Below are 25,507 nucleotides of genomic sequence, written 5' to 3'. Positions count from 1 at the left end.
AAATCATGACCTGAGTCAACGTCGGACGCTTTACTGACTGAGCCACCCAGGTGCCCCTCCCTTCCTTTTTTTTTCTTTTTATTCAGTACATATTTAGGGTCTATTTGATTAATACCATGCTAAGCACCAAGGATACAGTGTTGAAAATGTAACACCAGGAAGCTACAGTCTAACATGGAAGAAAGATATTTTAAAAATTAGTGAGTTATAATATGTGTTACAGAGGGGAGGTACAAGATAATATAAACATGTGTAATAGGGTAAAGTAACTTGGCTGTAGAAGTGACAGTTAAAAGGAGACCTGGAGAGTGAGTAGAAGTTACTGAGACAAAGGGTGTCAAGTTAGCATTAGAGACCATGGGAGTTTTTTCAGGCAGAGGGAATGGAATGTACTAAGGCCCTAAGACTTAAAGGAAAAGGATTGACTCAAGACATTATGAAAAGAGTAGTGAGGCCTGAATTCAGAGTGAAGTGAGTCTGAGACGTTACACAGAGCAGTAAGGACCAGATTAAGAGTCATAGTCAAGTTAAGAGCTTAAGGTTCATCCTACTGTAATAGGATGAGTTTTATGGTTTTCCTACTGCAGTAGGGTATCTGTGAGATGGAGCTAAAGAAAAGAGACACAAGGCACACAGGTACTTAAGAGGGATAAACTGTTGTTCTAATGTCAGAAATTTTACTTCTGAAGATAAAACCATCAATTGATCTTCTTGTTTTAAGAAGAACTGTTTTATTGTCTTAATCACCACTGTGTAAGATAAGTTGGAACATACCCTTCCAGGGAAAATGTAATGGGAGATATTTTTGCCAAGAGAGTCACCTCATTGTTGCTCTATAGAGAATCATGGTGCTTCTCTCCAGTGACCTCAGGATTGTGGATTTAAAGACAGGAGGATGAAAAATTGACCCACTTTCCTCGGAATTATTGGACTTTCTGGGAAGGAGAGGATTATGAACCCTCTTAGAGCTCCAAGTTATGATATCTTATCTGAAAGATTAGTATAGTCTCATCTGAGGCCATTTAATAGGAAAAAATTAAGATCTTCCTCCCCCTTTTTCCTCAAAGGATGTATTGATGACGTATAGTCTGGGTTTGGTCACAATACAGGAGGCATGTCTGCACTGTGAATGTGAAGGGTCTCAATACAGGGAAATGGAGACTTCTGTAGCTGTTGAAAGCCCTGCAGGAGCAAAAGCCAGGAACACTGCCCTGATGATCTCATCCTACAGCAGTGATTTTGGTGATTCTCAGAGAAGGTCAAATTACTTGGGTCCTCATTTTGGCTAATGTGGCTATCTGCAACTGCCTACATAGGGTAACAAAATATTCTCTTCTTCTGTCCTCTAGAGCTCATGCAAGTGCCTCTCACAGGCAGATTTTAACCTGTAACCATACAAGGAAGAGGATTCTGGAAAGGTAGTTCCTGATTTCTCTTCTGTGATGCATAGGAGACCTTTGATGAGGTGGCTGTGATGTCAAGTTGACAAAGAGACAGTCCAGTACAGGTGGTAATTCTGGGCCAATAGCAAAGCCTTGACTGTTGTGAGGGAAAGAGGTTCCAGGTATAAAAGGCTGCCACTCTGCGAGTGTGGCTGTGCCTTAATACTTCCTGTGTTAGGCTTCTCTGGAGAAACAGAACCAATAAGGTGTGTGTGTGTGTGTGTGTGTGTGTGTGTGTGTGTGTGTGTGTGCGCGCGCGGCAGCAGCGCAGCGCGCTGCGCATGTGTGTGTGCATGTATGTAGGGTATCTGTGAGACGGAGCTGAAGAAAACAGACACAAGGTGCATAAATACTTAAGAGGGATAAACTGTTGTTCTAATGTCAGCAATTTTATTTCTGAAGATAAAACCATCAATTGATCTTGTTTTAAGAAGAGCTGTTTTAGAAAACCATGAGGGAAGGGAAGGGGAAAAAAATAGTTACAGAGAGGGAGGGAGGCAAACCACAAGAGACTCTTAAATACAGAGAACAAACTAAGGGTGAATGGGGGTGTGGGGGAGAAGAAAAATGGGTGATGGGCATTGAGGAGGGCACTTGTTGGGATGAGCACACTGGGTGTTGTATGTAAGCCAGTTTTACAATAAATTATATTCATAAAAAAAGAAGAACTGTTTTAGTGTCTTAATCATGATTGTGTAAGATAAGTTGGAACATACCCTTCCAGGGGAAGTGTAAATCAAGGTATTCTTGCCAAGGGAATCACCTCATTCTTGCTCTATTGTGCTTCTCCCCAGTGACTTCAGGTTTGTGGATTTAAAGGCAGGAGGATGAGAGAGACAGAGAGAGAGGGAGAAAGGGAGAGAGGGAGGAAGAGAGAGATTGAGACTGAGATTGAGATTTTAAGGAATTGGTCCAGGTGGTTATGGAGGCTGGCAAATCTGCATGGTGGGCTGTCAGGCTGGAGACCCAGGGAAGAGCTGATCTTGCAGTTTAAGTCTGAAGGCTGTCTTCTAGGTGAATTCTCTCTTGTTCAGGGGATGTTAGCCTTTTGTTCTATTAAAGCCTTCAACTGATTAGATGAGGCCCACCCACACGGGGAGGGACAATCTGCTTTACTCCATGTCCAATGTAAATGTTAATCTCGTCCAAAACCAACTTCATGTTTGACCAAATATCTGGGCACTATGGCCTAGCCAAGTGGATACATAACATTAACCATCACACTTCTCCTTCCTCATTCATAACTACTGGTAGATGCTATTTTGGAATAAACAAAGTGTCATATCAGTATGTCCCAAATGAAAAATTCATGATATTTTTATGTATGTATAGTTCAGTTCAGCCCTTTTAAAAAATATTTATTTTGCGGGAGAGAAAGCGAGAGAGAGCACAAGTGCATGTGCAAGCAGGGGAGGGGCAGAGAGAGGAAAAGAGAGTCACCAGTGGGCTTTGCACAGGTGCGGGGCTCAATCTCACCAAGCGTGAGATCACGACCTGAACTGAAATCAAGAGTGGGTCACTTAACTGGCTAAGCCACCCAGACCCCCCATTTCAGCCATTTTAAAACAAAGAGTATGATGATAATTATTTTGCCCCTTTCCTTTAGATTTATGCCATTAAACAAATCAAAATTTACAAGTCTTAGTAACTCTTGTTGTCTGTAGGCATATTTCCTGAATAACTGAAGATGAGTCAGGATGATTGTTTATTTAAACAATTTGATGTCAACTAATACGGTTTAGGAAAGAATACACAGATCCTAACACATATTTAATGACTTTTCATTGCTCCTCCAATTTCCTTTTTCTGTAAGATCCTGATCTCACCAACTGTTGTCTTGCCAACCACTGTTCTTTTCAGGATAACTGCCATCGTCAGTGGAGGACTATGATGTTGAGAGTAGTTACTGGCTGTATGAAAGCAAACATTTCATGGCATCATCACCAGCCTTATATTGTGAACAAAACTGAAACAAAACTGGCAGGTGGATTTCTAAGTTAACTTCCAATGACCCTTGCCTTTCTATAATCCTCTCCCCATGGGGTGTGGGTAGAACTTGTCAACGTGATGATACCACCACTTCTATGATTATATTACACTATATGGCAACGGAAGATTATCTTTAGTGGGCCCAGCTTAATCAGTTAAGTCCTTTAAGAGTAGAGAGTTTTCTCCAGTCAGTCCCAGAATGGAATGTCAGAGTTTCAAAGCAGCAGAGACATGCTTCTTGCAGGCCTTGAGGAAGCAAGTGCCCTGTTGTGGAGAGGGCCCCTGGGCAGGGAGCAGTGGGAAGCCGGTAGGAGCTGACGATGCCCTCATTTCAGCCACCAAGAAAACAGGGACCTCATTCACAAAATCTCCAGGAACTAAATTCTGCCAACAATTAGAGTTTGGAAGTGGATTTTTTTTTAGAGCCTCTAGATAAAAACTCAGCTCAGCTGACACCTTGATTTCTGTTTTGTGATACCCTGAGAAGAGAATCCAGTCACACTGTGATAGAACTCTGGACTACAGAACTGTGAGCAAATTAATTGCCAGATTTGTGGTAAGCTGTGTGGCAAAAGAAAACCAAGACAAAAACGAAACAAAACTTTTATCCACTATTGTATCTTTCAGATGTGGTGTTGTGCTGAGATTGGTTTCAGGATACCATCGGTCTGTTTAGGTCACACACAGTGAGGTGTGATTTCCGTGGCGAGATGATGTAGCTGGGAGTAGATCTCTCACAGTGGACAGGTGGTTTCTTTAGGAGAGGTTCACTTCAAACTTGTCAAAAATCTAGGAACAGGTTAAAGAAAGGATTTTTTCCCCCATAACCATTCTGTATGTGGGTGTGTATATTTGGGTTCACTATTTTTTTTTATCATTAACATTTCTCTGAACATGGAGTTTAGAATAGCCAGCTAATTCATTAGTCGCTTTAAGACTTAATAATAGTTCATGTTTTGACCTCCACAAACGCAAGTATTTAACTCAGATAACCACTTTGTAGTATTTACTTTAGAGTTGCCGAGGGCTCATTCATTATTTTGGTAAAATGTTTTACATTCTAATGTTTTTAGCCATGAGCAATTTTAATAACCTTTTAATAAGTTCAGTGTAATAGTTTGAAAATTCAGAATTATGTTTATTTCAAGAGAGGTAGGTGGAATAAGGAATCTAAATGTGCAATGCTAAAGACTTCTTGGGAACAATATAAAATTCAAATTTAATTTTCTACATTATTCTGTATTTCCCCTCTATTATGAAATGTTTAAATATTTAATTTTTAAAAATTTCAACACTGACCTCTACACAAGTTCCTTCAGCTCTGCCGTCATGCATTGTATGTTGGGGTTAATTGCATATTGTATTAAGACAAAATAGATCAAAGATTTCTTTTTTTAAATTGAAATATAATTGACTTGGAATATTAGTTGCAGGTGTACAAGAGAGTGGTTCGACTTTTATATACATTATGAAGTCCTCCCCATGTAAATGTGGTTACCATCTTTCACCATACAACAGATCCATGATTTCTTCAGTTGCCTGTTAGCTGAAAGGTTACAGCTGCAACTGTGGTTCCTCCTCTCATTTTTCTTTTCTCTGTGACTCAGGGTTCTCATTTCAAAAACCACTTTTTATCTTTTTATTCCCATTATCTGGGCCCTTCTTTTCATGTCTAATCCTCTTGTTTCTTTCAATTCTCATCCTTGACTTCTCCTAATCTTAATTTTCCATAAGAACGTTGCTCATTCCTTGTAAACATTATTTTATCTGCCTTTTCAAGATTTCTTAAAACATTTATTTATTTTTGAGAGAGAGAGAAAGAGAGTGAGAGAGAGAGAGAGAGAGAGAGAGAGAGAGAGAACGAATGGGGGAGGGGCAGAGAGAGAGGGAGACTCAGAATTCAAAGCAGTCTTCAGGCTTTGAGCTGTCAGCACAAAGCTCAATGCAGGGCTCAAACCCTTGAACTGTGAGATCATGACCTGAGCCAAAGTCAGATGCTCAACTGACTGAGCCATCCGGGTGCCCCTTATCTACCTTTTCAATATCTCCTCTCCTGGATCATTTCTCTCCATCACTACCATCCTGCTCTGCCTAAGAAATTAATGACTTTCTTCCCTCTTCTCTGTTTTCCTTTTCAGGAAATAATTAACCCTAGAAATTTATAACTTCCACAGAGAGATTGGGCCATGTTGTAAGTGATTTAGACAAGTTCAAACCTCTTTCCTTATTTTCCTCTTATTAAGAACCTTCTCACACTCCCAACATAAATGATATATATATTCTGTTTATCAGGCTATCTTTATCTTCTCTCTCAACTTCCACCTCCTACTTCATCAGTATAAATTGCTGACAGTCTGGGGTAATCCCAGAACTAAGTTATGCAGAAGTTGGGACATACAGAATGTTACTTGGGAATTTTACCTGCATTTTCTGGGTTCCTATCAGAGATCTGCTGAAAAACATTGGAGGAACATAGGGTTCTTCTGCTGGACCAAATAATGCCTTTTTGTCTGTGGGCACAAGAAAACCATGTGATGTGGGTGCAAAGCTGGTGAGCAAGAGAACTTCATGCAATTTAGAATAAAAGTGCCCTTTCGTTTGGGGGGACATGGCCTTGTGTCAAGGATTATGGCTTGGTAGGTGGTATACGGGTTGCATTTAGCCTCAGTTCATCCCTTTGCTGGGCCCTTTTGTGTAGTGAACAACCTGCACAAACCTATATGGCTGCACAGGGAAAATGAAACATGAGTAAATGTAAAAACAGGCAGAAGATGACGAGCAAGGCTTATGTTATGAAAGCTAACAACTCATATTTCCTTGGAAAGAACAAGTGTTTTCCAACCCAATCACTAAAGGTATACTAAATGTTAATCAGGGTTTATAATAAATAAGGTATTAGAAATATGTATTTTAGTAGAAAATGAGTGTAAAATTGGGAAATTAAATAAAGATAGATGGAGTATAGAAAAATATTGGGCAAACTTTTTGTTAAAGGGCCAGATGATAAATAGTTTAAACTTTGTGGACCATAGAGTGTCTCTTGCAGCATTTTTTTTTTAGTTTCTTTTAATTATTATTCTTATTTTTTTTGAAGCATAGTTGACACACACTGTTACATTAATTCTGTTACAACTACTAAATTCTACTCAAGAGCAACCATAGAAAATAGGTAAATAAATGAACTGGCTGTGTCCCAGTAAAACTTTATTTACGAAGATAGGTGTGGTGCAGGGTGGTTGATAGTGTAATTTGCAAACCCTTGGTAGAGCATATTAAGAAAAAAAAAAGTGTCCACTGAGGCATTTGATTGGTGTGCATCTGATGTTTATACAGAAAGTGTTCTAAATACAAGTGATAAGTATTCATAAATCATCAGATATATTCTTTTTTTAGTTTTTATTTTTTTTAATTTTTTAATTTTTTTAATATGAAATTTATTGTCAAATTGGTTTCCATACAACACCCAGTGCTCATCCCAACAGGTGCCCTCCTCAATGCCCATCACCCACTTTACCCTCCCTCCCCCCCCCACCATTAACCCTCAGTTTATTCTCAGTTTTTAAGAGTCTCTTATGGTTTGGATCCCTCCCTCTCTAACTTTTTTTTTTCCTTCCCCTCCCCATGGTCGTCTGTTAAGTTTCTCAGGATCCACATAAGAGTGAAAACATAGGTATCTGTCTTTCTCTGTATGACTTATTTCACTTAGCATAACCCTCTCCAGTTCCATCCACGTTGCTACAAAAGGCCATATTTCATTCTTTCTCATTGCCAAGTAGTATTCCATTGTGTATATAAACCACAACTTCTTTATCCATTCATCAGTTGATGGACATTTAGGCTCTTTCCATAATTTGGCTGTTGTTGAAAGTGCTGCTGTAAACATTGTGGTACAAGTGCCCCTATGCATCAGCCCTCCTGTATCCCTTGGGTAAATTCCTAGCAGTGCTATTGCTGGGACATAGGGTAGATCTATTTTGAATTTTTTGAGGAACCTCCACAGTGTTTTCCAGAGTGGCTGTACCAGTTTGCATTCCCACCAACAGTGCAAGAGGGTTCCCGTTTCTCCACATCCTCTCCAGCATGTATAGTCTCCTGATTTGTTCATTTTAGCCACTCTGACTGGCGTGAGGTAATATCTCAGTGTGGTTTTGAGTTGTATTTTCCTGATGAGGAGTGTCGTTGAGCATCTTTTCATGTGCCTGTTGGCCATGTGGATGTCTTCTTTAGAGAAGTGTCTATTCATGTCTTCTGCCCACTTCTTCACTGGATTATGTGTTTTTCGGTGTGGAGTTTGGTGAATTCTTTATAGATTTTGGATACTAGCCCTTTGTCCAATATGTCACTTGCAAATATCTTTTCCCACTCTGTTGGTTGCCTTTTAGTTTTGTTGATTGTTTCCTTTGTAGGAAATTCTTTTTCTACATCAATTGACAGGATCCTATGGTTCTTATCTTTTCTTTTATTAATGTGATATATCACATTGATTGATTTGTGAATATTGAACCAGCCCTGCAGCCCAGAAATGAATCCCACTTGATCATGGTGAATAATTCTTTTTATATGCTGTTGAATTCAATTTGCTGGTATCTTGTTGAGAATTTTTGCATCCATATTCATCAGGGATATTGGCCCATAGTTCTGTTTTTTTTTGCTGGGTCTCTTAGATATATCCAATGTGGATGAAAAACAGCCTTTTGATAACCAATTTTAAATTATAGCTCTACAAACACCAGTAATGTAAGTTTTGTCTGGCATTTACTTCTTTGTTAAATTCCATATAATGTATACACTTGAAAAGATTGAAAGCTCTGGTAGTAGCCTACGTATTTCATATAAAATGTTATACTTTAATCTTTACACCTTAATGTTATGCTTTTTAATCTTCCCTTGCATTGTTCAACGTAATATATAATAGATATGTTATGTAATTCTCTGGGTCAAGGTCAATTTTATTCCTTTTCCTTTGTAGCAACTGAGCTGATATGAGGACTGATCTTTGCTTAGGCTGGCTTCATTAGTGGAATTCAGATGGTTTTCTCAGATAAGTAAATTTTGGGGGGAAAACTCTTTGTAAACAAAATACTTCTAAATATATGAGAAAGAGCAACAATTAGGCTGTTAAAAGAGACTTTATCTTTTTCTATGGGAAAAAAATTTCAGGGTCCTAGCATTTTACTTATCTCCTTAGTTTCTGAATATGTTATTTCATGGCATAAATACAAAGATAATTTTGCTTTTTAAGGGAATGTTGCTGAGTTATCAAACTCTTAACTCTTGAAAAGGATTAATCTTGAAAAGATCCATATTCTTCTTTTGTGGTGTCTGCTCTCAAGGTGAGTATAGACTGTTCCAACTAAGTTTTTATAAAAACTATGTGGAATAAGTGAGAGCTGATGGTTTATTGGGCAACTGAACATCTGGGCCTTAGTGTTTCGTGCAGGGACCAGATTCCTTTGGCCACACCAGCCCTCCAGCATTGTTTATTGTAGACTTTAACCTCCCTTTTCACCAACGCAGGCAAATTTATGAAGGAGTTCACACAGCTGTTCTGGGTTCTTCAGGCAGCTAAGGCCAGCTGGAATATACTTCATTCACTGTAATACACTTTAGTTTGTATGGTTTTTATATTCCAGTGAAAACTAACAGTTAAGAGGTCTCAGGGTTTAGACTTTGATTGTCATTTATCACTGCTAGAAAAAAACTAAACAAGTTCTAGTGGGGTCAGACCTCAGTGAAAATAAACCTCTCTCCTCCATAGCACATTAATGAAAACTCAGAGTTACATTGTTTTTTGTTTTGTTTTGTTTTGTTTTTGTTTTTGTTTTTTTTTTTAATATTTTTTTTTTTCAACGTTTTTTTATTTTTATTTTTGGCACAGAGAGAGACAGAGCATGAACGGGGAGGGGCAGAGAGAGAGGGAGACACAGAATCGGAAACAGGCTCCAGGCTCCGAGCCATCAGCCCAGAGCCCGACGCGGGGCTCGAACTCACGGACCGTGAGATCGTGACCTGGCTGAAGTCGGACGCTTAACCGACTGCGCCACCCAGGCGCCCCTTGTTTTTGTTTTTAATGCCACTGACTATGCTTTGCTAATTAGTAACATGACTTATTGAAAAATGCATCAAGTACTTTGATATTTGTTTTGACTTTCTTTTAATATCACTCTAATTTCCCATGACATCTTTTAGTTCTAAACTTTTTGCTGACAAATATACAAACTGTGGACAGGATTAGTATTGTTTATTTATGAAACAAAGGTTTGTTAATATGTATTCAGAGTTGTTTCTGGGCAGTTAAATGTAGGAAGTAATTAGTACCTTCTTTCTAAGGCCATTTTGAGATTTTATTAAAAAAATGTAGGTGATAGAAAATTGGTTTGGGAATGCAGTGGGTGAACTGATTTTGAAGCCTACTCTGTGTGGAGCTAGGTGGATTTTCTGGACTGGTTTTGAGGGTGGGAATGGTATATTTCTGTGGGGTGGAGTCTAACAATTGCTGCCATATACTTTTCCTGTCTGTGTGCTCTCTGGAACAAGTGACCTAACGAGAGCCTGCCATTGAGAGGGCCGGCAGGGATGCAGCTAATGAATATTCAGCAACTTGGCTCTGCTTATCTCCTCTCTTTGGCTTATTTTGATGTGATGAGAGAAAAGGGTGAATGCAATATGTCAGTGAGAGAGCTACAGTTTCATTCCTTACTTGAAGGACGTTATTCCCAGCAGCCAAGAGTTTTGTCAGCAACACCTTAGCATGAGTTCAGGCCTGTGCTATTAAACTGTCCCTCGTTGAAGAATCACCCCTGTGGCTGTTGGATCTAGAGCTCTGCTTCCAGTGAATCCCTGATTTACATAAAATCTTTAGAGTTACAGACTGTCAGAATAAGATGCTACAGTGGCCACACAGAATGAGAGGCTATAAATAGAGGTTTGAGTTATTTACTTTGTAGTCGAAATATTCAGTGTGTATCATGGATTCATGTTCGTTAAGATTTGGGAAAACTTTTGTTAAGATTTCTTCAGCATATTGCTGCTACCCGTTGTTTTTTTTTTTTTTTTCTTTTGGTTCACCGAAGGTGAATTTCTTTAGGCCTTGTGACTAGCTTCTCTAGATCCAGAGATTATCTAATGAATTCTTTAGAAAACTATGGAACGAAATTAATTCAAGATTTACTGAGTGACTAATGTAATCATATCTCTCGGGAAATAAGCTGGCTCCTAATATACTGGTTAGTTGCAAAAAATTCTGGCAATGAACTGAAACAGATAAACATTTATTATTAAGGAAAAAAAAAAAAACCATCGGGGGCCTTGATGTCCATATAAGACATAGACAGCCTCAGTTTTAAATTTTCTTCCAAAAACATACATTTCTTACTTGGCCATCAAAACTTATCTGTTGATAAAATTCACAATGTGATTTTTTTAATTTTATTTTTTAATTTTTTTTAATGTTTATTTATTTACTTTTGAGAGAGAGAGAGCACAACTGGGGTAGGGACAGAGATAGAGAGGACGACACAGAATCCAAATCAGGCTCCAGGCTCTGAGCTGTCAGCACAGAGCCCAATGTGGGGCTTGAACTCATGAACTGTGAGATCATGACCTGAGCTGAAGTCAGATGTTCAACTGACTATGCCAACCAGGTACCTCCAAGATGTGATTTTTAAATTTTTTTTTCAACGTTTTTTATTTATTTTTGGGACAGAGAGAGACAGAGCATGAACGGGGGAGGGGCAGAGAGAGAGGGAGACACAGACTCGGAAACAGGCTCCAGGCTCGGAGCCATCAGCCCAGAGCCTGACGCGGGGCTCGAACTCACGGACCGCGAGATCGTGACCTGGCTGAAGTCGGACGCTTAACCGACTGCGCCACCCAGGCGCCCCGAGGATGTGATTTTTAAAAAAATGTTTATTTATTTTTGAGAGAGAGAGAGAGAGAGTGAGCCCAAGTGGGGGAGGGGCAGAGAGAGAAGGGGACGGAGGATCTGAAGCAGTAGGCTCTGTGCTAACAGCAGATGTGGGTCTGGAACTCCCAAATCGGGAGATCATGACCTGAGCCAAAGTTAGGTGCTTAACTGACTGAGACAACCCCGCGCTCCTCACCATGTGTGTTTAGGAAAATCTGATTTATCAAAGTTAAGATGTAGACTGGACCTTTATTATATAAAAGCCTTTAATGGGTTATTTTTGGAGGAGTAACTGTGTAAAGGAATGTTTGCATAGAGCACAAGTTGGTAAAACATATGTAACCATGAAGAATATTATTAGAAGAAAATAAAAAGTAACATCACCAGATTCATCTATTTCAAACTTTGGTGCATCAGATTCAACCTGTGCTTCAGAAGGTATTTTAAACTGTCATAGGATATTTTTTTTCCATCAAGCATTTTCATATTTAGATAATGCTTAGATAGTGCTTCAAATGTTTTAAAGGAACAGAGAAATACTATGGCAAAAATGAAAACCATATTCACTCTGTTTCTAAATGCCAAACGATCATAATTCATAGTCCCCAACAGAATTTTGTTTTGTTTTGTTTTTGTTTTTAATTGATGGATAGTTCTGACATACAGTGTCACATTAGCTTCAGGTGTACAACGTAGTGACAGGACAAGTTTATACATTATGCTGTGCTCACCACAAGTATAGCTGCCCTCTGTCACCATACAATGTTATTACAATACCATTGACTATATTCCCTATGCTGTACCTTTTTTCCCCTTAACTTATTCATTCCATTGCTGGAAGCCTGTCTCTCCCATTCCCCTTCACCCATGTTGCTTATCCCTCCCATCCCCTTCCCTCTGGCAATTGTCTGTTTCTGTTTTTTGTGTATTTGTTTATTCATTTGTTTTGTTTTTAGATTCCACATATAAATGAAATTATATGACATTTGTCTTTTTCTGTATGACTTATTTCACTTAGCCTAATACCCTCTAGTTTCATCTGTGTTGTTGCAAATGTCAAAATCACGTCCTTTTTCATGGCTGAGTAATATCCTTGTGTCTGTGTACATCTATATCTATCTGTCTATCATCTATCATCTATCTGTCTATCTATCTATCTATCTATCTACCTATCTATATCACTTCTTTACCCATTCATCTACCAATGGACACTTGGGTTGCTTCCAGATCTTGGGTATTTTAAATAATGCTGAAGTACACATAAGTGTGAATATATCTTTTTAAATTAGTGTTTTCATTTTCTTTGGGTAAATATCCAGTAGTGATATTACTGGCTTATATGGTATTTCTATTTTTAATTTTTTTGAGGAAGCTCCATACTATTTTCCACCGTGGCTGTTCCAATTTGCACTCCCACCAACAGTGCATGAGGATTCCCTTTTCTCCATATCCTTGCCAATACTTGTTATTTCTTGTCTTTTTGATTTTAGACATTATGACTGGTGTGAGGTGATATCTAATTGTGATTTTGATTTGCATTTCCCTGATGATTAGTGATATTGAGGATCTTTCATGTGTCTGTTAGCCATCTGTATGTCTTATTTGGTAAAGAGATCTCTGCTCTTTTTTTAAAAAAAAATCAGATTATTTGTTTTTTTTAATTTACTGAGTTATATGAGTTCTTTATATATTTTGGGTACAAATCACTTAGTGGATATATCATTTGGAATGTTTTCTTTCATTTAGTAGGTTGATTTTTCATTTTGTTGATAGTTTCCTTCACTGTGTAAAAGTATAGACACAAAAGTTTATATGTACTTCTTCAAATTTTTTCAGTAATATGTTTTAGTTTTTAGTGCATAGATCTTTCACCTCCTTGGTTAAATTTATTCCTAGATATTTTATTATTTTTTGATGGAATTGTAACTGGTATTGTTTTCTTAATTTGGCCTTTTCATAGTTAGTTGTTAGTTTATAGAAACACAACTGATTTTTGTGTGTTGATTTTGTATCCTGAAATTTTACTGAGTTCAATTGTTCTAATTATTCTTTGGTGGAATTTTTAGAGTTTTCATTATATAATATCATGTCATATGCAAATAGTGACAGTGTTACCAATTCCTTTCTGATTTGAATGCCTTACTTTTTTTTTTTTTCTTTTCTTGCTTAATTGCTCTGGTTAGGACTTCCATCCACTTTTGTTCTTGATTTTAGTAATTTGGGTCATCTCAAGTGCTCTTTTTTTTCTTGATCTTTTGTTTAGAACACATTCCTCTGTTTCTTCATTTTCCTTGGCTGTGTGTGTTGGTGTCTATGCATTAGATAAAATAGCCACCTCTCCCTTTCTTGAAGGAGTGACCTCATGTAGGAGATGAGTCTTATCATTCAACTTTGCCCTACCTTGTAGTTGTCTCTTAAGTCTTTGTGAGTGTCTAGTTGCCTACTTTGTTCTTAGTTGCTCCCAGTGATTGAGGGTGTGCCAAGACCTGTCAGTGTTCCAAACGAAAAGATTTCAATCAGCACCTAGATGCAGGCTGATTGGAAACTAGACTCTCAGGCAGTAGCTTTTAAAGTGCAAATACACCTGTTTCAGGGAGGACTGGAAGATGGGTATTTCTGTCTGCTCCTTCTGCACTGAGCTCTGACATGATAGCCAGTTAAGAACTGTTTCTTTGTTTGCTACCATCCCTTTGAACCCATGAACACAATCTCTGCTGGCCACCAGAACCAAGGTATCAAGGGATGTTTCCTCTGGGTGGCAGCCACAAATGCTGGGGCATCAGACATGTGCACTAGTGCATTTAATGCAAATGCATGCAAAGAAAGAATATAAAATTTCTTCTTCATCCCCCTCCCCATTCCCATTGTCCTACCATTACCACTATTTACATTTTAGTATGTATCTTTGTAGTCCTTAACATACATAGACATTTAAAAAAATAAATGTACTTTGACTTCCAATTCCACTATCTTTTCATTTCACTAATATTAGTATCTTTCTTTTTTTTCAAAAAGAGTAATTACCATCTTTTAAAAATAAACATTGGTTTAACACCCAGAGTAAATATAGTTCTTGGTATACAGAAATTGATTTTGAATTTCAGATGTCTCAACTTGCTAGACTACTCATCAAAAACTCTCACTGTACTTCATTTTATGGGGAAGTTATAAAATACTGTATTGAATTTCATGGTGGCCTCCAAAAGAGAATGTCCATGTCCTAAGTCCTGGAATCTGTGAATGTTACTATTATTAATTAATGAATTAATTAATTAATTTATTTATTTTGGAAAAAGGTCTTTATATGTGTAAATAATTTAAGGATCTTGAGATGAGGAGATCATCCTGGAGTAACCGAGTGGGCTCTAAATTCAATGACAAGAGTTTTTATAAGATAGACACCCAGAGGAGAAGGCACACACAGGACAAGGCAATGCAAAAACAGAGGTAGAGAATGGAGTAATGTGGCCACAAGCCAAGGAACCCAAGAGATGTTGGCACTACCAGAGGTGGGAGGAAAGATTCTCTATTAGAGCATCTAGAGGGAGTACACCTTGGCTGACATTTTGATTTTGGACATCTGGCTTCCAACTGTAAGAGAATAAATTTGTTGTTGTAAATCACCTTGTTCATGGTAATTTGTAATGGCAGCTGTAGGAAACTAATAACAACAAACAAAATACTGTACTCCCATTATCTAGAAATAGAAGAAAATGAAACAATTGATCCATAAATTTCACTCTTAAATAAACAACACTAACAACTTATTGTTAGGAAACAATATACCCCAAATTATAATTCTGGTAAGCTTCTGTTTGGTGTTATATAATTACTTGACTTTAACACTGAGAATAAAAGATTTATTTCTGTATTAACAAGAAAGACTTGTTAAAGAGCAACAACAAAATATCAAATTAACATTATCTAAGGCTTAAGGATGACATTTGGAATTGGATTCCAATTCAACTTATAAAATAAAAGCAGTTTTTTGATAAGGTTTATATTTTTATATGTATATTTTTACAAGGTATTTATAAAATAATACCTTTAGGATTATAAATCTATCAAGTTTCTATTTAAACTATTATATAGCCACTTAACTAAGAGCAGTAAAATCAAAAACGAAAAAAAATTCAAAATTATTTTAGAAGGACAAAAAATTCTTGCTCTGTATTTGAATTTTTACTGGACTTGTTAAAAACAACCAATTTACTGTAATTACACTATTTACAATACAAAATTAAAGTGGCTTATAAGATTCACATTGCAATAATCATTATTTTAAGAATTATAGTTCTACCAGGGTACCTGTGTGGGTTAGTTGGTTAAGTGTCCAACTTTTGATTTCAGCTCAGGTCATGATCTCATAGTTTGTGAGATTGAGCCCTGCTCTGTGCTGACAGCATGGAACCTGCTTAGGATTCTCTCTCTCCTTCTATTTTTGCCCTTCCCCTGCTCTTGCTCTCTCTCTCAAAATAAATAAACAAACATAAAAAAAGAATTATAATTTTATCAGATTTCCATTTAAGCTATTGTATATTTACTTAACAAATAATGATAAAACTAAAAGAAAAAAAGTACTTTGTATGAGGCACAAAATAACACCTTTCTGTGATCCTGGATCTTTAGAAGTAGGCTAATAGGAAGGCTAGATTAACTAATTTCTATTTTCAGGTTATAAGACAGAAGACAAAAGCCAGTGCTTGGTGGAGAGACATTTCTTATTTCCAATAGAGGGTATGCTGGGATAGGGAGAGGATCCTTGGGAAGGCCCATACTAGCTTTCCAGGGGAGAGGAAGGGACAGAAGGTCCTCTTCTCAGGAATTATCCCCTGGTATCTTCTGCAACATTTTACCTCTGACTGAAGGATGCAATGGAGGATGAGAACCTAGGCCAACTATGTCCCATTCAGGTAGGAGTAGTGAATCAGGCATACTTAAATGACCAAGACTATCTGTGGTGTCATTTCTACTGGATCCCATTTCTGAAGATGGGCCTCTACATTATCAAATGAAGGCACAGTAAAATTTACAACTTTTGTTTGTTCTGAGAGCAGGGAGCACAAGGAAAAGTGCTGTATTGCACTTGTAGAGGAATTGCTTGATCCAGGATAGAGTTGACCCTGATGGAAGGATCATTTTCCTGTGGTTCTGCTCCCATGAGAATGTTGTCACTGGATCACTGAACCATCCCAACTATGTTAATTTGGTATGGCTCCCAAAACAAAGTTACCTCTACTGGGTGGCTTAAACAGTATAAATGAATTTTTCTCATAATTATTTAGGCTAGAAGTCCAAGGTCAAAGTATTGTCAGGTTCAGAATATTTTGAGACCTCCCTCCTTGGCTTGCATATTGGCCTTCATATTGTGTTTTCTCATTGTCTTTCCTCTGTGCATGTGTGCCCCTGGTGTCTTTTTGTGTGTCCAAATTTCTTCTTACAAGGACAACACCCAAATTGGATTTATGGCTTTATTTTAACTTAATCACCTCCTTAAAGACTCTACTTCCAAATACAGTCACGTTCTGAGGGACTGGGAGTTAGGATTTCAGCATGTAATTTGGGGGGAATATAATTCAGGTCATAACACCCACCTAATAATGCTCCTCCTTCTTTGGTGATCTGGTAATCCAGGGAGTTCTCTAAATCCGATTCATGGTGAGACTGCTTTTCAATTCTACCCAGCACCAAGATTCAAGATACGCAATTTTTTTCTGGGGATCAGGGATGGCTCATATAGTAGATGCTGTATTGCCTTGTTTCGATTCCGGAGGCCTTTTCAGTACTGTGTTTTCTGGCTAGCTTAACTGCCAGTACTGGATGCAGGCTCTCTATGATACAGAAAGATTTTTCCCTTGTGAACATGGCAGGTTGGACTTGCTGAGGAATGAACAACTCCTGCGAGCTGCTTTCAACAAGTGACTGAGAAAAATAAGTATATAAATATTCCAGCTTCTTTGGCCTTCAGGTCAGATAATTCTGATGCATATATTTTTTATCATTTCCAAGATATTCCTCAAAGCATTAAACTCCAGTTACCCGCTGTGATACTAAGTCTCATCTTCCCTATCTCACGTTCTCCCCCACCCCTTGTTTACTGCAACTCCAAAATAAAGATTTGCATTTGATTTTTTTGGGGGGTCTGCTTGTGAAGGGCGGAGAATCCCAAACTAAGGCAATTTCTGCCAGAAATTATACTACAAGGCAGATTTTCAAGATGGATTCTAGAATAGGACCTCTTGACCTTAAGATTACGTAAAAGACTCCATAGCTAGTGTTAGGTAGGGTGGACTTAAACTCTGGCATGTTGTAGTATTATAATCACTAAGACTCGTCTTTTGGGGAATTGGGATGGGATGAGGTGCAGGGTAATGCACTGTCTTATGCAGTATATCTGGAATTTGAGAGATGGTGGGATTGGTAATTATAAGGACTGTGGATTTAGTCACTTGCTGTTAAATGGGCATTGATGTGCTGAAAAAAACAAAACCACACACTCAAACTAGCCAGTCCTGAACCATGGGAGTTGTGTGAAAGCCAGAAAATCTCTTTGACAGTATTTAAGGAAGCTCTCATTTTCTAAAGCTAGAGGATAGCCTGTATTGAAAATTAATTTCAGGATTCTGATTCTCCTGTAGTAGAATTACAAAGAAGGCTGAATAGCAGCTCTGGCAAGTCTCTTTCTAAAATTAGTAACCCAAAAAGAGTGGGACCATGATATCTAGAATGGATTGACTTGAGAATCTTGAACTTCTTTAAGATCTTCATGAATTCTTGAGCTTGCAGAAGTACCTACTGAATTTCTCTTCAAGATATCCTTGAACTCCTGGGCCTGCAGAAGTTACTGATGCCTCTTATCAGAGGACAGTAGTCACCTCCACTCCCAATTCTGTCTTGCCTGGACAGTATACAGAATCCTTATCTGAGGCAGATGTTTCACAAGTATACTTACCTCAGGATTGGCTCCAACTGTCCCTAAAGTATGTAAGTCAATAACTAGGCTCATCCTCAGCGTAGCCCAGTTAGGGAAGTACTGTCTCTGACTGGGAAGAAAGGTACTATTCACCAGATGAGTTGCAAGACCTACGTAGAAATATATTATTAATGTGCCTAGAAATCAATCTTGAAAGTGCTGTGCCAGGAGTTACGAAATATGTCTGGATAAGGAAGAGTTTACTGATATGAATGTTCTCACATGGCTCAGGATTTAACATCCTGTCAAGGACACCAGGAATCAGTTACAATCTTCTATTTGGATGGTAGAGATGCTGGAAGTGCCTTGGCAAAGTACTGAAGGAGGAGTTAAGAGACTTAGAGAGGTGGGCATGTTAGATGGGGTTTAAAGTCCTGGCTTTACATGGTTCTAATATGCATGAATTTTAGTTAGTTCTGTTAAAAACCAGTGCTCCAGCCACACAGTTCAAATTTCAGTTATCAAGGTATATTAACTGTGATTAATTACATAGAGTACAAACTTTGCTTCTATCTATTCAGTGCACAGAGCACTTCATAAATAACAGATTCACATCATGATCAAGGACAGTACCATTTTTTTTGCAAAATCCAAAGATAATTGGCCACTGAACATCTTTTATTCAGTTTACGCCCAGATGAAAAATGTATAGTTGTATTGTCTCTTTATCTCCCAGTAAGAAAGCCATGTAACATTTTATAAAAATGGATAACTGAAAGAGGGAGTTAGCCATTACAAAGTACAGGAAAGAAACTAAAGTGATAATGCAAGAAGTGAAATTCTAATTGAATGTAAATGGGGTTATAAAAGAAATAGCTGACTATGGGAATATTGACACTGCTGAGATTCCATATGTGCCACAAGGAGCACTGAGTAATGTATAGAATGTTGAGTCACTATATATTGTACACTTGAAACTAATATAACGTTGTATGTTAACTTCACTGGAATTAAAAAAAAAACTTAATTAAAAAAAAGGGAGATCCCAGATGTGCAATCGGAGGAACTTAGTGAAGGCAAGTGACATACATGAGAAAATTGGTCATAACACAAAAGATGAAAACATCTAAGAAAGTGATGCTAGTGGAAAGCTTTACATTCATGGAATTCTCAGAGATATTTCATCACATTAAAACTGGAAAGGATAAGATGCTAGAAGCTGATTCAAACTTAGAAAGTAGTATGACAGTTTGTCAAGGCATAAAAAGATGGTTGATTTATATCATTAAGGCAGAAGAAGGTGACTACTGTTCAAACTACTCTTGATAGTTTTTTTTTCTTTTCTACAAAGAAAAAGAACACTTTCATTCTCAATGTTTTTACTAAGGACAATTTGGAGGGGGCACCCATGAGGGTATTGTTGTATCTCATTATGCAAAAAGATCAAGAGCAGGTGTTTCAAATGTTCATGTTGGCTTCCAACAAACAAACAAACAAACAAACATGATCCCTTATCAAGTTTCCAGATCTGAAGCTGTTCTCACACTCAGCATTGACTGAAGGGAATGATGAATTATCTTGATGAAGAACTTTTCAGTGCTTCAGTAAACACAAACAGCAATAATTTCCCAAATCTTTTCCTAACAATATCTGTAGTCCTTTATGAGAGTAGTTATATACTAGTAAAAGGAAATACCTATACTTCTCCAGGGCTGGTGGATACAGTGTCTGATTTGACACTGATATCCCTTCAGAGAGGGTATGTATAGAGTTCAGGTCTGTTCTGGGTTGAATTGTGTCCTTCAGGAAAGATATGTTGGAGTCCTAACCATCTGTACTTTAGAATGTGATCTTATTTGGTAATAGGGATTTTATGGAGATTATTAAATTAAAGTACAGTCATTAGGGTAAACCCTGATGCAATATGATTGGTGTCTTTATAAAAAGGAGATTTGGGGATACAGAGACAGACATTTACAGAGGGAAGATGATGTAGAGAGGCCCAGAGACAAGGTGATTGTCTGTAAGCCAAGGAGAGAAGTTTGGAACAGATCTTTTCTTCACAGACCTCAGAAGGAACCAAACCTGCTGACACCTTGATCATGAATTTCTAGCCTCCAGAACTATGAGACAATACATTTCTGTAATTTAAGCCACCCACTTTGTGGTATTTTGTCATGACAGCCTTAGCAAACTAATGCAAACTCGTAAGTGAAGTCATAAATGGATCCTGGCCTAAGTCCACCTCTTAGTGAGTACAAAGGCTTCTGTGGTCATTGCCTAGTCCTTTGGTTCATACTCACGATGAATATATTTAGTAGCTGGTAGAATTGTTGCATTGGTTACCTGATCTACAGAGTGAGAGCAGCCATGGTAGGAAAGGTCAAATGGAAGCCCTTGAACTTTCCTCACCTTCTTCCCAACTGAGACAGAAAATCAGAAAAAATACTGAATCCCAAATGGAATGTCAGAGATAAGAAACACCCTGAAAATATGTTTCAAGTGACCATCATCACTAGTCTTGCTTATGAAAGAAAAATAACAGATGGATCAGAGCAGACAAAGTGGACCCCTGAAAACTTAACCAAGAACTCAATTCCAGCTCTGTGCTGCATGTGTATCTTCACCAGAACATATCAGCACAGTCTCTTACATTTGGTGTTTAGCAAATGATCTGGAGAATGTGTTCTTTTCATTCCCTGACAGAAAAATGGGTCAGAGGAAGTTCACATTCATTTAGAAGACATAAAAATATGCATTCATGGACTTGTTCAAGTTATGTTAGCTCTCCTACTCTCAATCACAACATAGTGTAAAGGCAACTTAATTATCTGAAAATTTTTCAGAAAACTCATGTTGGTCTACCCTTCTGATGACATGATGTTTGGAGAAGTCATAAGTACTCTAGATGCCTTGGTAAGACACATGCTAGAGGTTGGGAGACTTATTTTACAAACATTTAAGGGCCTGCCACATTGTGAAAGTTTTAGAGATTTTAGAGATTTTGGGGATGACAAGACATCCCAACCAAGGTAAAAAAGCCATCATACTTTCCATTTCCTACCAGTAAGGAAAATGCTCAGTAGGGATCTGGAGAGAGTGAAATTGGAAGATCAATGAACAAGAGATGTGGGAAAGAGGAATGTGGACTGATCAATAGGAATGGGAACAAACTATGTAGATTTTTATCTCACAGCAGTACTCCCCAGAAGTCATCCACATCAGAGAAGACACTGAATAGAGGGAAAGGATGATTTTTTCTAGGTGAAGTTACTGAGTCTCTCTTCTTGGCCATCCCAGTGTGTGCACAATGGGCCCATGAAAGGAGTAGCCTTGTGGTAGGGATGCAGGTGATACGTGAGCCCAACAGCTTAGGCTTCCTTTTACTGAGGCTAATCTGGCTCTCACTATTGTGAAATGTTCAAAGTGTCAGCAGTAGTGTCAACAGCTGAGCTGTTGGTATGTCCCACACTTGGAGGACACCAAAACTAGAGGTGGCAGCCATTTATTCTTACTGGATTGATACATATTCCAGTTATTAGTCTACTTTCTCTGCCAAAGTGCCTTAGTCAGCACCATTGTCTTAGGGGTCAGAGTGTCTGACTTATAGCTATGGTATCTCATATAATTTTTTTTTGACAAAGGAACTGATTTATGGTAAAGAGTAAGTATGTGTGGGATCCACTGATCTCACTATCTATCACCTAGAAGCCCCCAATCTGAACACTGAAAAGGCCCCTTAAAGATAAAGCAAAGGCATCTGCTTGGAGTTTTTGGATGCTACCTTTAAAGATGTTATATTCTTTGAACCAGTATACACTGCTGTATATCTCCTTTAGATTGAATGCATAGATCCAAGGCATAGAAGTAGAAGCTGTCTTTACACCATTACCTCAAGTGACCCACTTGGGGGAAAGTATGCTTTCTATTCCTACAACTTTAAGATTTGTAGGATTTGAGGTCTGGGTTCCCAGGGAACAAAGTAACATTCCACTAATCTTCAAGTCACAGCAGCTGCCTAGTCATTTTGGGTTCCCCATATGAATAGACTAGATGGGAATGAAGGGTTAATATGTTTACAGGAGTGATTGACCTTGATTATTATGAGGAGGTAGGTTTGCTGCTATATAATGAGACAGCAAGAAGTATATCTGGAACTAGGAGATTAACTTGAATTTGCCTTCAAACCCAATGATTACTGTAAATAGGAAATTGCAGAAACAGTATCCTGACAAAGTCAGGTAGCCAGTGGTGCAGACTTCTCAGGTAGGAAGGTATGGGTTACTCCACTGAGCAGCCAACCTGGAAGAGTAGAAATGCTATTCATGAGTAAGGAGAATCTAGAATGTGTTTTAGAAAAGGGAGATGATGAATATCAGTTGTGGCCTTGGGACAGATTGCAATAGCCAGCTGAGACAGTAGCTTGTACCAATATTAAGTTGTAAGTTTTTTTTTTCTTTTTAAATCAGAATTGTGACTGGGTACCATTTTGAAGAAACAGGAACTAGATTAAGTGAAATTAACATGAGGACAGAGTACATCTGATTAGTGCAAGGGATGGGCTGCAGTAGATAGTCGGTTCCCCATCCATGTCTCTTGAGAAATCCTGCTCGTTTACAACTGCTAGTATCTGCATCTGTGACTAAGTTTCTTTTTTTCCCTGCAACTGTGGAGAGCTGCCTGTGCACAGGATATATTGGAAATGCCAATGAATGAACAATTTCTAGAGCGTAGCCCTCAATTAGTGACTCTCATAAGCAGGTATATGAAAACTTGAGCTCCCTCTTTCCTAGAGGTGGACAATTCTGAGGTGTATCTTTTGCATGCATTCTCAGAGTTTTCTTGCAGGATTAAGCTTTAATTCTTCACTGTGGTAGCTTGGTGTCATAATAGTGCAGCCCTTATGGGATGCCTTTCCCTCCCAGCATTAATTTCTCATTCTTTACCAGTGTTGCTTGTGTTTTCCAACTAAACTACTCTCACTGGAATTACCATCTCAGGGTTTGCTTCAGGGAGAATCCTAAATAAGATGGTTCCTAAAACCTTAATATATTTACTTATTGCCTCATCATTCATAGGGTAGTTACAGATTTTACCAACATTGCTAACAATAAACCTATTGAGACCAGTTTAAGATTTCTTTGCATTATATTTGTCCTTAGACAATGCCACACTTCTGATATAAAATCAGAATACCGTGTTAAAAAAGATACATGTGGTTTGAATTAAAACACATTAACCCAGTATTTCTAGTTGTCAGAATTGATGGTGGGAGGGAGACTATATCTGTTGGATATAGTTGGGATTATATTCTAGATTCTGCTTACTCATGAAGTTGGATATAGGCAAAGTTGGAACTTTGCCTGGAAGTTCAATGACATTTATCTACAATATTGTTTTCTAGTGAAGGGAGACTGCCAGAAGTCACATAAGCAAAGAGTGAGGAGTTGGGAGCCGGGAAGCAGGGGAAACATGAATCACAACACCCAGAGTTGGGACTTAAGAACACTCCTGTGAGTCACATCAACTTTTTTAACATCCAAATTTAGGGCTATGGAAATAAAATATTTGGTTAATTAAAAACCCAAATCAAAGCCTCAGTACCATTTTCTTTTTTTGCTAAATGACTGACTACATTTAAAGAAGATTGATAATATACAAAAGAACCAGCATGAATATTATAATAAAAATGGAAAAGAATAGAACAAAATGGAGATAGAGAATATATCTTAAAAGGAGTTATCCAGGGTAACAGAATAAGAATTTACTCAAAAAGAAAACTTCTCTTCAACTTACAAAAATCAATATTCTTTCTTTCTTTTCTTTCTTTCTTCCTTTCTTCCTTCCTTTTTCTCTTTCTTTCTTTCTTTCTTTCCTTTTTCAATATTCTCTTTCTATACTAGCAAAAGCCAACAAGGCAATAATAGGATATAATAAGCCATTTGCAAAAGGAAAACAACAATTCTGTATTATATAGGAATTAACCTGGTAAAGAATGAAAAAGAGAAAAATCTTAAAACTTGATTGAAAGACATAGAAAATATCTAAATAAATGAAGATATATGTCTGTTTATCTATTATCTATTGATTATCTATCATCTATCATCTCTATCTATCATCTACCTGTCATTTGTCTATCCATACATACGTGCTTAAGAGTAAATATATCAATTTTTTCCCAAATTAGCCTGTAAATTCAATGCATTTCCAACAAATTGCCTCAATCATGGAGCCTACTGAAAGTGCAAATTTAGGCAGCCATTTGTATGGTGTGACTCCCAGTGCATGCAAAACTCCATATTCTAAAGTCACCATTAGAATAATTACTAAGAACAAAGAGAATGTGAATAGCAAGCAATAAACATTGAATGATAAGCTGTTTGTAGCTAAGAATGAGTCCTCATGGAGACACAGCTTTGCTGACCCTGTGAAGTGTTGATTCAGTGTTCTCATTTCCAGGAATATCGTTTCTAGTGTCAAATGGGGTATGGCTGTATTTGATGTAGGAAATGTGAGGACATGTGACAGCAGTGGGAAGGGTGCATGTGGAGAAGCTAAGAAGTAGAGCCAGGAACACATGGGAAAAAGAGAAACAGAGTTTATACAATGATCTATCATGTCAAAACTCATGTGATGATGAAAAAAGCTGAAGCTATGAAGTAGTAAAAAGAATACAGAATGAAGGAATGGATACGCCAGTAGCACAGTAGGAGATAACTCAGCAAATTGGAAGCCAGAGGAGAGATAAGCTGAGAGACAGAATAATTGGTTCCTACATATTTATCAGTTCCTGGCTGCTTACCTGTTGAGAGTTGCAGTTCTAGACCTTATACAGTAAAACCTTGGTTTGCGAGCATAATTCATTCCAGAAACATGTTTGTAATCCAAAGCATTTGTATATCAAAGCGAATTTCTCCATAAGAGGTAATGAAAACTCAGATGATTCCTTCCACAACCCAAAAATATTAATCTAAAAATGATTATAGTACTGTAATATAATACAAAATAATAAGGAAAATACAAAGCATAAAGAAAAATAAAAATTAACCTGCACTCACCTTTGAAAATCTTTATGGCTGATGTGAGGGAGATAAGAGAGAGGAGGGTTATTGTGTAGGACGACTTTCACTATCACTAACAGAAGGTGACTACAGTACAGTATTAATAAATTCTTGTGATATACTGTATTTAATGAAGCTGGCAATAAAGCAGCAGAGGGAAGGGTCTATATCTGCAGGCAGCCTGACCTAGAATGAA

The 25,507-nt window shown here is 37.8% G+C and overlaps 1 long non-coding RNA gene across 1 annotated transcript in view; it reads left to right on the top strand.

The window, feature by feature from the left end:
• LOC109266034 (uncharacterized) overlaps window positions 1-23,941 on the top strand; it is a 110,889-nt gene extending 86,948 nt beyond the window's left edge. Inside the window, exon 4 of the long non-coding RNA XR_002079490.2 lies at window positions 23,655-23,941. This is a non-coding gene — a long non-coding RNA (uncharacterized LOC109266034). The remainder of the gene's footprint in view (window positions 1-23,654) is intronic.
• Window positions 23,942-25,507: the final 1,566 nt, after the last annotated feature.

Source organism: Panthera pardus, unplaced genomic scaffold (assembly GCF_024362965.1).
Source record: "Panthera pardus isolate Hobbes unplaced genomic scaffold, ASM2436296v1 HiC_scaffold_1, whole genome shotgun sequence".
Taxonomy (NCBI): Eukaryota; Metazoa; Chordata; class Mammalia; order Carnivora; family Felidae; genus Panthera; species Panthera pardus.
Note: the sequence above shows the minus strand (reverse complement) of the source record. Positions and strands in the feature narration are given on the sequence as shown.